At 43.5% G+C, this 13,917-nt stretch overlaps 1 protein-coding gene across 5 annotated transcripts in view; it reads right to left on the reverse strand.

Annotated features, from left to right (window-relative positions):
* LOC140421196 (serine/threonine-protein kinase PAK 3) overlaps nt 1–13,671 on the reverse strand; it is a 313,927-nt gene extending 300,256 nt beyond the window's left edge. For 3 of the 5 annotated variants that reach the window (XM_072505715.1, XM_072505708.1, XM_072505711.1), the window contains exon 1: nt 13,531–13,671. The gene's annotated coding sequence lies outside the window, so the exon portion shown is untranslated. The remainder of the gene's footprint in view (nt 1–13,530) is intronic. The other 2 variants (XM_072505716.1, XM_072505713.1) reach the window with 2 other exon arrangements.
* Between the last annotated feature and the right edge of the window lie 246 nt (nt 13,672–13,917).

Genomic DNA, 13,917 nt, shown 5'->3' on the forward strand with positions numbered 1-13,917 from the left:
AATCTGAACTTACTTGCTACGCCACTTAGTTCCCAATACAGCCTTAGTCAATGCTCCAAAAATAGTACATTTTAATAATATGTCTCAGTGCTTCTATGTCTGCTGCTGGAGACATAATTATGTTTTAAAATCCATGCTTTGGGAACGAGCTGAAGCAAGGAGGGTATCCCTGTCACGAGCATTTGCGCTGAAGTATTTCCTACCACTGCTGGGTGTGAGGAGGAAAACATTTATGTGCTTGTAATATTTTAAAGACTGATACTTTCCTCTCCCTATTCACTTTAATAAATCCATGAATATATTTACGTAGTCATTAAAAGTAATGCACCGAGGAACATACTGACCAGAGCAACAAAATGGTAGAGGTTTAGAAACTGTAAATTATCCGCACAAATTTCTAAAACGCACCCTTCTTGGGGATGTTCTGACCCCCGATTTTTAATTCTCATTAATTATAGTTCAAAAAAATTAGGTAAAGTCTTCTGTTTAACAGAATTCTTGCATAAAGGTACAAATGTACTGTGATTCACAAAGTTCAGGTCAAAGCATGCAAAGTATATTTGCATTGCAATTTAAATTTTTATACCGTGTGTGACATTTTGGCATTCACAGAACAACTGACACTAACAAGCAAGTGAAAACACAACTCATTGCAATTGTGATCGGAACGTCCATAAATCTTTAATTATTCAATCCTATTCTCCAATGGTATTAATTGTATATTCCATTGCTTCTCATTGACTATCCTCTGAATTTTTCAGAACCGCCAGAGCCCTTTCAAAAATATGCTTACCCAATCGAGCTAAATATATCACAAAATGTCAGGGTGCAATTTTGAAATCAATTTAACATGCAAATAAATTCAAAATTTATAGTTGTTTCATTTCAGATTTCTGATATATCTTCCCAGCATTGAACCTGAATCAATAAAAGCACAGTGGTTAGCACTGTTGCTTCACAGCGCCAGGGTCCCAGGTTCGATTCCTGCCTTGGCTCACTGCCTGTGCGGAGTCTGCACGTTCTCCCTGTGTCTGTATTAGTTTCCTCCGGGTGCTCCGGTTTCCTCCCACAACTCCCGAAAGACGTGCTGGTAGGTAGTTTGGACATTCTGAATACTCCCTCAGTGTACCCGAACAGGTACCGGAATGTGGCGACTAGGGGAGTTTCACAGTAGCTTCATTGCAGTGTTAATGTAAGCCAACTTGTGACAATAAAGATTATTATATTATAATAAGTGCTACATTTTAAAGACTTGAGCAAAAACTTTTCAATTTGTGCAACAACAGCCTCTGAGAATTTGTTTAGAAAAAATATACGCATAAAATACAAACAATGGTATTGCAGCAAAATTTAGCATTAAATTTGAAACACTTTGGCAACTAAAGTCATCTGCAAAACAATATGCTGTCAGACCTCATTATCTTGTTAAAAGTAATGAAAACGTACCAATTGTCTGTAAAATAAGTGAGGTAAAATCCCTTATGGCAAAGGGAAATTATTTAATGTGACGCTGGTCATTTCTCCAATCCTAGTTTGTGATCTACTGGTGGTACCTGATAACTGCCACGTTTGCCTCAATGACACTTCATTATTAATAATAATAATAATAATAATAATCAACAGGGACAAACTAAACAAGGCTTTCAACTCACAAAGAATTGCAATAAATGAAGTGGGGTCCTCTGTTTGTTTTAACTTCAATCTGCACACTAAATATCATTACTCTGCCATCAGCCAACAACAATGTTGAAAATTAGCCAATGCCCTATGTGGATAATCTTGAGGAATTGTTATAGTACTGAAACGGTGGAACATTCAAACTTTATTTTTACAAGATTGACATCTCCAACTCAATGTTCTGACAAAACAATTTAGCTTTTGGATGCTCCAAATTAAATTTTCCACAGAAATTTTCATTTCCTCACCTCCTCTGCTTCTTCCATTCTTCCTATGATCTACAGACTTTTAATTACCTAGTTTGACATCACATAAGCACTTGATTAACTTGCTTTCTCTTCTCCTTTTAACCTTGGTTGTGTCCTTCACACAGATATTGTCCCTTCACCGAATTATTGCAGTCCAGTATGCTGATGCCTATTGGCCATCTTATCTCTGTTTTTCATTGATACAAAGAACATCAGTCTTCAATCAGTTGGCTTCGGATGAGAAATCTTTGTCAGCCAATGACGGTATAGTGTCAGGCAAACAGCATGTTCAATCATTGACACACTCCATTATACTTCAATGCAAACATTGCTTGATAGTAAAATGTTTCTTTGATGCAGCACTTTGACATACTCTATGTTACTCTTATGTGGGCATAAAGAGACCATCACCAGGATAAGTGGAAATGAGAAAGCCAGCATCTCACACCTGCAACACTCTGATAACCTGTGCACCAGGACAGCTCATACATACCCAGAACATTAAAGTATTGGCCCTCTTGCATAAAGCATCAATTATCTCCTTGAGGCATCTATGAACAGCAAAATAGCCCATCTTTTGTACACTAGCTTGGAAAGAATCGAAGGAATACAAGTTTAATATGTGGTCTCCTTGACAACCACCAGCAATGCCACTCAAAGTACAAATTATCTGCCTGTCTTTCTGAAGCAAAAGGCAATGCTCCATAACCACCTCCTAGTAATTTCAAGCCCAACTCCTCCTTTAATTAATAATTATATCAGCAATAGCTGCCGCAAATAAGGTCACATGTATGTTATTAGATCTCTCTCCTGCCCTTTTCCCCTTCTCCCTCCCTTCAGTAACTCCAAGACAGATCAAAACACAGCAAGAAATGTGTGTAAATCCATACACCAAATGCTCCTGGCTACCATTGGACATTTTCCAATGATGTAATCCATATCTCTGATTGCAATTTCCAGACTATTATTCTCACAATAAAACAAAGGATTCTGAATATAAAATGTTGTAATAAAGTTACAAAAACAAAATGAATGGCAGCAATGAATTCAAATCTCTGTATTCATACTAGGTTTTATTACATAGTTAATAAAAATTGTGTATATATATGTGTATATACACACAATATCAAGACACACTATAAGACCATAAAACATGGGAGCAGAAGTAGGCCATTCAGCCCATCGAGTCTCCTCCACCATTCAATGAGATCATGACTGATCTGATGTGATAATCCTCAACTCCACTTTCCAACCTAAACCCCATATCCTTGATTCCCTTACTGGTTAAAAATTTGTCTATCTCAGCCTTAAACATTCTTTACAACCCAGCCTCTACAGCCCTCCGTGATTCACTACCCTCAGACAAGGAATTCCTTCTCGCTTCTGTCATAAATGGGCGACCCCTTACTCTGAGATTATGCCCTCTGGTCCTAGACTCTCCCACAAAGGAAAGCAACCTCTCAGCATTTACACTGTCAAACCTCTGAGAATTCTATCTGTCGCAATAAGGTCTTCTCTTATTCTTCTAAACTCCAATGATTCCTCAAACTCTCCCCATAAGGAAGTCGGCTCGTTGGTCTAGGGGTAAGATTCTCGCTTCAGGGGTTGTGCTACACGAAAATGTGAGAGGTCCTGGGTTCAAATCCTGGACAAGCCCTTTGATGTTGTTTCTTATTTATCTTTTATGTATCTATAGTTGGATGATCAGCCATGATCGTGATGAATGGCAGAGCAGGCTCGAAGGGCCAAAAGACCTCCTCCTGCACCTACTTTCTATGTATCCATACTCGGGGTCAACCTGGCATTCCTTCTCTGGACTGCCTCCAGTGCCAGTATATCTTTCCTTAGAAAAGGGGACCAAAACTGTTCACAGTATTCCAGGTGTTATCTAACTAGTGCCAAACTTGTTTATATTAAATTAACTTTCAATGATTGGTTTTAAATATAGTGAATGCTTTAACATACCCTCATTGACTTTGTCTAGTTCAGAGTGTGGTTCAGATTTCAGCTGCTCACTATAATTTTTCCAGATTAATAATAATAATCTTTTTATTGTCCCAAGTAGGCTTACATTAACACTGCAATGAAGTTACTGAGAAATGGCCCTAGTCGCCACATTCCGGCACCTGTTCGAATACACAAAGGGAGAATTCAGAATTCTCAGCCGGTACGGGAATTGATTCAATTTTGTATTAATTACATTTGACTTGTAAAACAAAATCCATTCAAATTAATAGAATTGTCATGATTTGACCAAATTTTGGTCATCAGCCCTAATGCCTCCTTATAGGGGGTCATATATTGCTTTACAATGCCTTTATGAAGCACCTTTGGACATTTTTGTAACCTAAAAGGTGCTATATAAATACAGGTTGTTGTTATACGAATTTGTCTTCTCCAAGACGGACTTTGGGAATAATCTACACAACCTATTTAAACCAGGAGAACATGTCAGTGCTCTTTAAATCAACGTGAATTTTATATTGATGTCCACAGCTAAACTTTCTAACATTAATATGTTGACTATTGTGTGTACACTCAAAGAGAAAGAAAATGCATGGACTTAATATATCTAATTAATTCTTAACAGAAGCGCACAATGGACGAAGGTCTAAGATCATAAGAAACAGCAGGAGTAGGAAATTTGGCCCCTAGAGTCTGCTCCTCTGTTCAAGAAGATCATGGCTAATCTGTTTGCGGCCTTACTCCCAATTTGCTGCCTGTCCCCCATAACCTTTTGCTTCCTTGTCTAGCAGAAATCTGTCTAACTCTGCCTTGAATTTATTCTGATATCACTAGCTTTCGGAGCGCTGCTCCTGCCTCAGGTGAGGAAGGAGCAGCGCTCCGAAAGCTAGTGATATCGAAACAAACCTGTTGGACTTTAACCTGGTGTTGTAAGACTTCTTACAGTGCTCACCCCAGTCCAACGCCGGCATCTCCACATCTTGAATTTATTCAATGACCCAGCCTCCACTGATCTCTGGGAAGAGAATTCCAAAGGTTTAAATGGAAGACCCCTAATTTTTAAAGTGTCGCCCAGTTCCCACAAGGAGAAACATCCTCCCAGCATCCAGCCTATCAAGCCTCCTCAGAATTTTACAAGTTTCCATAAGATAACATCTCATTCTCTTAAATTCCAATGAATATAGACCGAGCCCGCTCAACGTTACCTCATGAGACAAACCCTTTACCCCAGGAACTGCTTCCAATGCAATTATATATCTCCTTAACTAAGGAGACCAAAACTATACACATACTCCAGATGAGGCCTCTCAAAGGCCTTGCTGTAACAAGATTTCACTACTTTTATACTCCGTCCCCTTGCAATGAAGGCCAATGTTCCATTTGCTGCCTTAATTGATTGCTGCCTACATGCTATTTTTTTGATGTTTCATGTACAAGGACACCCAGGTCCCTCTGTACCTCAGAGTTCTGCAATCTTTCTCCATCTGAATAATATTCTGATTTTCTACTCTTCCTGCCAAAGTAGACAAGCTCACATTTTCCCACATACTCCATTTATCAAAATTTTAACCACTTACCAAACTTATCTCCACCCCCTCCAGCCTCTTTGGGTGAATTCTCCATTTTCGAATGGTGGCAGTTCTGACAGCTCTATTCCCGCTGGCCGGAATGGCGTGCTGCGCCCAATTCCATGCTTGCAACCTCATTAATTATACTTGAGCGAGTAGATCTTCGATTCATCTGGCAGGTAGGAAGCTGATCTGTCCCCCCGTCGCTAGCGTGCGGGTTCAAAGATCAGGGAACCATATGTAAACGCCAGTCCAGCACACTCATATCACTCTCTGAAGCCCATCAGTCTTCACGAGACCATGCAGGATGTCTGGAACCCACAGGTAAAAGGCTAGCAGCCTCAAAAAGAAGTCTGTATGCTGACTTAACCACCATGCCCCTCGAAGCCTTGATTCCAGGAATCTGGACACAGAAATATGTCCTCTGCCCAAGGGACGGGTCCAGGAGGCAGAACAACCTCACCTCATGTATCCATCAGCAGGGGACACATTTTTTCTCATGAACACTTTCATATTTCCACCATCCCATCGGTCATGTTGCTCACACCCCTTCCTCTGGTCCTTCTGAAGAGGGCTCTCATCTTTCATTAGCCAGATTGTGAAGGACACTGAAAAACTGTGATAAACGGGAAATCCTCTGTAGTGCGAATTGCAGAGAGCCCCCCTCAGCAGTCCAGACATCTGAAGCCCATCTTCAAAAATCCGACAGTCTGCACTATGAGGAAGTGTGTGGAGCTGTGAGCAACGCTGTACCTCTCTTCAGCACGAGTCTAAGGCAACGCACTGGAATCATCAGCCACTTTTTAACGCACTGGAATCATCAGCTACTAGGTAGCCCTGATGACCCAGCAATGAACCATCCTTGCTGACATCCTAGATCCAGTCGCTGGTGGTGGACATTTCCACCATCCCATCACCTGCAAGCTGCCCAAGCCCCATGTGTACCTCGACCCACTCCACCTGGAATCTGCATGCATCCCCTGCCAGTAAACGATGTGTTATCCTTTTGACCCCCTTGATTGTGATCTTTTCATGCAGCCTTGTCAGAGTCCAGCTTCTCCAACCCCCCCCCCGGCCTTCCCTCTACCTTCCACTGTTCGTCACCCTCATCCACCTCCTTGCACCTCTGCCTGCAATCGGAATGGGAGAATTACACCATTTGTGCTCTCTTCTCAACTTGCTATCCTACCGGCCTTTGTCTCATCAGCAAACTTAGCTACAAAATGCTCACTATCTTCATCCAATTCATTAATATAAATTGTAAGTAGTTGAGGCCCAGCACTGATCCCTGTTACACTTCACTCGTTACGGTTTTGCAACCGGAAAAGAACCCATTAATTCCGACTCTGCTTCGTGTTGGCTAACAAACCCTCTGTCCATGCTAATATTTTACCCCCGACACCATGAGCTTATCTTGTGCAGTAACCTTTCATGTGCACCTTACCTAATGGCTTTTGGAAATGGAATTTGTGTATTGAATCTAATTCAGGTTTAAATTTATTGATTTAAGATTTATAATATAGAACATAGAAAACATAGAAAAATACAGCACAGAACAGGCCCTTCGGCCCACGATGTTGTGTCGAACCTTTGTCCTAGATTAATCATAGATTATCATAGAATTTACAGTGCAGAAGGAGGCCATTCGGCCCATTGAGTCTGCACCGGCTCTTGGAAAGAGCACCCGACCCAAGGTCAACACCTCCACCCAACACTAAGGGCAATTTTGGACACTAAGGGCAATTTATCATGGCCAATCCACCTAACCTGCACGTCTTTGGACTGTGGGAGGAAACCGGAGCACCCGGAGGAAACCCACGCACACACGGGGAGGATATGCAGACTCCGCACAGACAGTGACCCAAGCCGGAATCGAACCTGGGACCCTGGAGCTGTGAAGCAATTGTGCTATCCACAATGCTACCATGCTGCTCTTAAGAACAAATTAATCTACACTATATCATTCTACCATAATCCATGTACCTATCCAATAGCTGCTTGAAGGTCCCTAATGTTTCCGACTCAACTACTTCCACAGGCAGTGCATTCCATGCCCCTACTACTCTCTGGGTAAAAAACCTACCTCTGACATCCCCCCCTATATCTTCCACCATTCACGTTAAATTTATGTCCCCTTGTAATGGTTTGTTCCACCTGGGGAAAAAGTCTCTGACTGTCTACTCTATTCCCCTGATCATCTTATAAACCTTTATCAAGTCGCCCCTCATCCTTTTCCGTTCTAATGAGAAAAGGCCTAGCACCATCAACCTTTCCTCGTAAGACCTACTCTCCATTCCAGGCAACATCCTGGTAAATCTCCTTTGCACCTTTTCCAAAGCTTCCACATCCTTCCTAAAATGAGGCGACCAGGACTGTACACAGTACTCCAAATGTGGCCTTACCAAAGGTTTGCACAGCTGCATCATCACCTCATGACTCTTAAATTCAATCCCTCTGTTAATGAACACTAGCACACCATAGGCCTTCTTCATAGCTCTATCCACTTGAGTGGCAACTTTCAAAGATGTATGAACATAGACCCCAAGATCTCTCTGCTCCTCCACATTGCCAAGAACTCTACCGTTAACCCTGTATTCCACATTCATATTTGTCCTTCCAAAATTGACAACCTCACACTTTTCAGGGTTAAACTCCATCTGCCACTTCTCAGCCCAGCTCTGCATCCTATCTATGTCTCTTTGCAGCCGACAACAGCCCTCCTCACTATCCACAACTCCACCAATCTTCGTATCGTCTGCAAATTTACTGACCCACCCTTCAACTCCCTCATCCAAGTCATTCATGAAAATCACAAACAGCAGAGGACCCAGAACTGATCCCTGCGGTACGCCACTGGTAACTGGGATCCAGGCTGAATATTTGCCATTCACCTCCACTCTCTGACTTCTATCGGTTAGCCAGTTTGTTATCCAACTGGCCAAATTTCCCACTATCCCATGCCTCCTTACTTTCTGCATAAGCCTACCATGGGGAACCTTATCAAATGCCTTACTAAAATCCATGTACACTACATCCACTGCTTTACCTTCATCCACATGCTTGGTCACCTCCTCAAAGAATTCAATAAGACTTGTAAGGCAAGACCTACCCCTCACAAATCCGTACTAACTATCCCTAATCAAGCAGTCTCTTTCCAGATGCTCAGAAATCCTATCCTTCAGTACCCTTTACATTACTTTGCCTACCACCGAAGTAAGACTAACTGGCCTGTAATTCCCAGGGTTATCCCTAGTCCCTTTTTGAACAGGGGCACGACATTCGCCACTCTCCAATCCCCTGGTACCACCCCTGTTGACAGTGAGGACGAAAAGATTATTGCCAACGGCTCTGCAATTTAATCTCTTGCTTCCCATAGAATCCTTCGATATATCCCGTCAGGCCCGGGGAACTTGTCTATCCTCAAGTTTTTCAAAATGCCCAACACACCTTCCTTCCTAATAAGTATTTCCTCGAGCTTACCAGTCTGTTTCACACTGTCCTCTCCGACAATATGGCCCCTCTCATTTGTAAATACAGAAGAAAAGTACTCGTTCAAGACCTCTCCTGTCTCTTCAGACTCAATACACAATCTCCCGCTACTGTCCTTGATCGGACCTACCCTCGCTCTAGTCATTCTCATATTTCTTACATATGTGTAAAAGGCCTTGGGGTTTTCCTTGATCCTACCTGCCAAAGATTGTTCATGCCCTCTCTTAGCTCCCTTTCTTCAGTTCCCTCCTGGCTATCTTGTATCCCTCCAGCGCCCTGTCATCCACACCTGAATATGATGTATATAGGTCTCAAATACAGAAAAGTCAAATTCTGTGATGGGTTTATGAATTAAATCTATTGCAAAATAATATTAGCAGTAAGTAATTTAAATAGGTTTAATTTCAAACTGCTCTATATAATATTTAGATTTAGAACCACGTCTGTACAATCTGCAGGATCTATTTTCATGTGCTGAACTAAAGAACTCTTTTTTTTCTTTTATGTCATAGGTTTTTACATGGGGATCTGCAGTTTCATCAGCTCTTTGTTCAAATGTGACCAGACATACTATGCACTGTTAGCAGTGTCTCCAGAATGCTGCATTTGTTGACTTACTGATAGATTATTTCTGTTGCAGTAGAAGACAATTTTTTTCGTATTTTCTGCAATGATAGCACCATTTCTCTTTCAATCACTGACTCAGTCTTTTACAAGTTAGGATGGGGGGTTCCTGGGAATGTGCTGATATTTGCAGGTGGGTAATCGTCACACAATGCCCCCCTCGTCCCGTCCCCACCTAATAAATAAAAAAAATAACCTTTATCCCTCCCCATTACTTTTAGTCATCTATACTTTACAAAAAACATGCATGTGGTCTTAATTCATTCCTGAAGTGCATAAATCCACTGGTTCATTGTGCAATGAAAACAAATGAATTTAAACACTACTTCATCATCCATCCACATTGCAAACAACAGACCTTTTTTGTCCAGTGAATGTTAATGACCTGGAACTCATTGCTAACAAGGGTGGTGGAAGCGGAGATGATGAATGATTTCAAAAGGAATCTGGATGGGCACTTGAGGGAAACAAACTTGCAGACTTACGGATTAGAGCAGGAAAATGGCTCTACAAAGAGCAGGCATGGACTCAATGGGCTGAATGGCTCTTTCTGTGCTGTAATGAGTCTATGACAACAGCTTATTTGTATATTATATCTATATTAAAGTGGCAAAATATTCTAAGGTGCTTCAAAGAGACATGAGAAAAAATAGTTGCTGAGCCAAAGATGACGTTCGGCCTGGGTGATCTATCAAAGAGATGAGCATTAAGAAGGCTTCTAAAGAAGGAGTTCTCAGCTGGAGAGGCAGAGTCAGCCGTAAACAGTGGGAAAGGGGGATGCACAACAAGTCAAGATCATAGGAATGGTGATATCAATGGGAAGGCTTTGCAGTTCTCAGAAGGTTCGTGGAGAGATAGGGCAGCAGAGTTTGAATGAACTGACTTTTATGAAGGGTGGGGAATTGGAGGCCGTTTCAGTGCACTCTGGAACAGTCTGGAGGTAACAAAGGCATGGATGAGGATTGTAACAACATTTGGGCCGTGATGGGGTGGGACATGTTGTGAAGGTGGCAGTAGATGGGTCTTTGTGATGGAGACGATAAACATCAAAAACTCAGCTAAGTCTTGAAAAGGACACAGCGGCGGTGGGTAATTTGATTCTCCAAGAGACAGGAGTCATTTAGAAGGCTGGAATTGGTGGTAAGGGTATCGAGGCTGTGCTGAAAACCGAGACAATGGTTTCAGTTACCAATGTTAAGATGGAGGAAATTGCAGCTCATCCACACCTGATGTTGAACAAAGAGTTCAATGCCAGTTCTGACGAAGAGTCAAAAGACTTGAGACTTGAATTACTTCCTCTCCTTACAGATACTGCCACGCCTGCTGAGTTATTCCAGCATTCTCTGTTCTTGTGCTGATAATGAGCACTGGACAGGTTGGGTGGAACAGGTAGATCAGGCAATTATCAGTGATCATGTCGTACAGAATCCATGTGACCAATAAGCGGCACATAAACTAGAAAGAGGCTGCGCCCAAAAATGGATCCTTGTGGGACTCTGCGGATGACCCTGCTGTGGGTGGAAAGAGAATAATTGTATTTGTACGGGTGAAGCTAAGCCATGGCAATACCAGTGAGCTCAACAATGGAGGAGAGGGGCTGCTGGCCAATGGTGTGGAATGTTAAAGAATGCAGGGACACAAAGGTATCGTGAGCCATGGCTGCATTCTGTAGAAGCCCGACAGTGCAAAAGGAGGTCATTTGGCTGATTGAGTCTGCACCGATCCTCCAAAAGAGCACCCGACCTAGGCCCACTCCCCCCTGCCCTATCCCTGTAACCCCGTAACCCCACCTCATCGACACATCTTTGGACCCTTAGGCGCAATTTAGCATGGCCAATCCACCTAGTCTGCACATCTTTAGACTGTGGGAGGAACCGGAACACGGGGAAAAGGTACAAGGGTACAGGGAATGTAATTTGTCATTTTGGGCAATATCATCTTAGTTCAGTAAAAGGGGAGCAAATTGGATTGCAGAGATTTAAGCTCAGAATGCGGGGCAGATGACATGGACTGGATTCTCCACTGTTGGGGTTCTCCCTTTCACCGGCAGCCTGGGGATTTCCCGACAGCATGGGGCTGCCCACAATGGGAAACCCCATTAGTCGCCGGGCGAGATGGAGAATCCCCCCCCCCCCCCCCCCCGCCAGCGGGATGCTCCATTTTGCCGGCAGCCCAGGGGTTCCGACGGTGTGGGGCTACCCCACAATGGGAAACCCCATTGACCAGCCGACGTAGCAGAACATCCCGCCGGCCGGGTGAAATAGAAATATGGGGCGGCGGGGGCAGAGAATCCAGCCCCATGTATTTGGGAGGCAACAACACATTCAAGGACTTTGGCAGTGTAAGGGAGGTACTAGATGGTGTGGTGTTTTGCAGAGGGAGAGAGGGTGTTTTTATTTTAGGAGGGGAATCGATGATGCCAGTTTTGAAAGGGAGTCTGAGAAGGGAAAACTGATGTTAGCATGGGGACAAAGAGCAGAGGTTGGATTTAATAAGAATGGGCTAAAGAGAAGGTCTGGTGTGCCTCATGGGCAAGAGAAACTCTTTCCACAGATGTTAGATCTGCTGAATCTTTGCAGCATTTTCTGTTTTTATTTCAGATTTCCAGCATCCGCAGTATTTTGCTTTTATTAAGCTTAGAGAGGAGATGGTCAGAAAAGGGCCACTAGAAGAGGCTATTGCGAAATGATCCTGTTGCAGCAGGAATACAGAAGAGTCCAAGGAACATAGTACCTATTACCTTTAATCCAGGACAATTTAGTGGTATAGTTAAGATCTGACATTTGTAGGTAAACCAGCAAGAAGTCTTAAGCCATCAAACTATAATAATAATATTATTTATTGTCACAAGTAGGCTTATATTAACACTCCAATGAAGTTACTGTGAAACGGTTCTAGTTGACACATTCCGGCGCCTGTTCAGGTACACAGAGGGAGAATTCAGAATATCCAATTCACCTAACAGAATCAGCAGGATGCTCCGGCCCGCCACGCCACATTTCTACCTCAACCCGTGGCGGGATCCTCCATTACACCGGACGGTCAATGAGGTTTCCCATTGTGGGGCAGCCCCTCGCTGTCGGGAAACACCCAGGTTGCCGGCAAAAACGGAGCATCCCGCTGGTGGAGAATCCCGCCCCACGTCTTTCAGGACTTGTGGGAGGAAACCGGAGCACCCGGAGGAAACCCGCGCAGGGGAGAACGTGCAGACTCCGCACAGACAGTGACCCAAGACAGGAATCGAACCTGGGACCCTGGAGCTGCGAAGCAACAATGCTACCCACTGAGCTCACAGAAAGGGAGATAAAAACTTTGTGCATCGCAGAAAGCTAATTGCTTTGTGCAAAGAAAAAAGTCTCACGTGCGAAATGATCACATTTCTCAAATAGAAAAGAACTGCAATTCATCTCTATTGTGAGTTGACAAAATAAAACTTCCTGAAAATATGAAGTAGCGATTAAAACAGAGGATACGTCAAGAAGGAGCTGGGTTTTCCCGTGTGTGTGTGTCACAGGATTATTATTCTCCAGCACACCACAATAGCAGGTGTAATCCAAACAGCTCCACTGACAAGCTGGGAGGGGAGTTTCACGCTTTGCAACAAACCCTTCCTGCTCCCCACACCCTCCGCAATCACACTGACAGCTCGTCTGCTTAAAAGAAAGGGAGAGGGAGGAAGCCTTGAAACACCAAAGAGGCCACAATGAACACGGTTGCAACACAATGAACTGGGATCTGCGGGCTGGGAGCAGCCACAGAGCCGCAGCACCCGCCCCCCGGCTCCCGAAAGGACGAGCAGACTGACAGCTTATGCGCTAGATCTGTCCAAGCTCAGGGTTTTACACTGAGCAAATGCGCTGCTTGTCTGCCTGCCTGTGTGTGTGCGCGCTGCACTCATCGTCGCTGCAGCAATTGTTTAGAAAGACGGTGGAGTGGGGGTTTATTTTTAGATGAAATACCTCTGGGATCCCTTCACCGATCTAGCGGCCAGCTCTCCCTCTGCATCTCTCTCTGCTGTCCTCGCAATCCGTCTTTACAGGCTCTTGCTTTTTTGTGTGTATTGTTCCTGCTGGCTGGCGAACAGAGCGGAAGTAAAACCTCCCAAATATGTGTCAGCCCTATCAAAATTACTCACAGGAGACACTTTCCCAGCCAGTTTCCTCACGCTCGTTTGACCGAATAAACCCATTCACGGTTAATCTGTATCGCCTGAGTTTCTGTCCCCTGCTCATTTTCCATACTCATTCATATAGATATTTGCTTTGAATAAGAGTCCAAGGCACAAGTTTTCAGCTGGATGATGACAACATGAGCTCGTGCTGTCTCCCCCCCCCCCCCTTTCCTCT

This window comes from Scyliorhinus torazame, chromosome 5 (genome assembly GCF_047496885.1).
Source record: "Scyliorhinus torazame isolate Kashiwa2021f chromosome 5, sScyTor2.1, whole genome shotgun sequence".
NCBI lineage: Eukaryota > Metazoa > Chordata > Chondrichthyes > Carcharhiniformes > Scyliorhinidae > Scyliorhinus > Scyliorhinus torazame.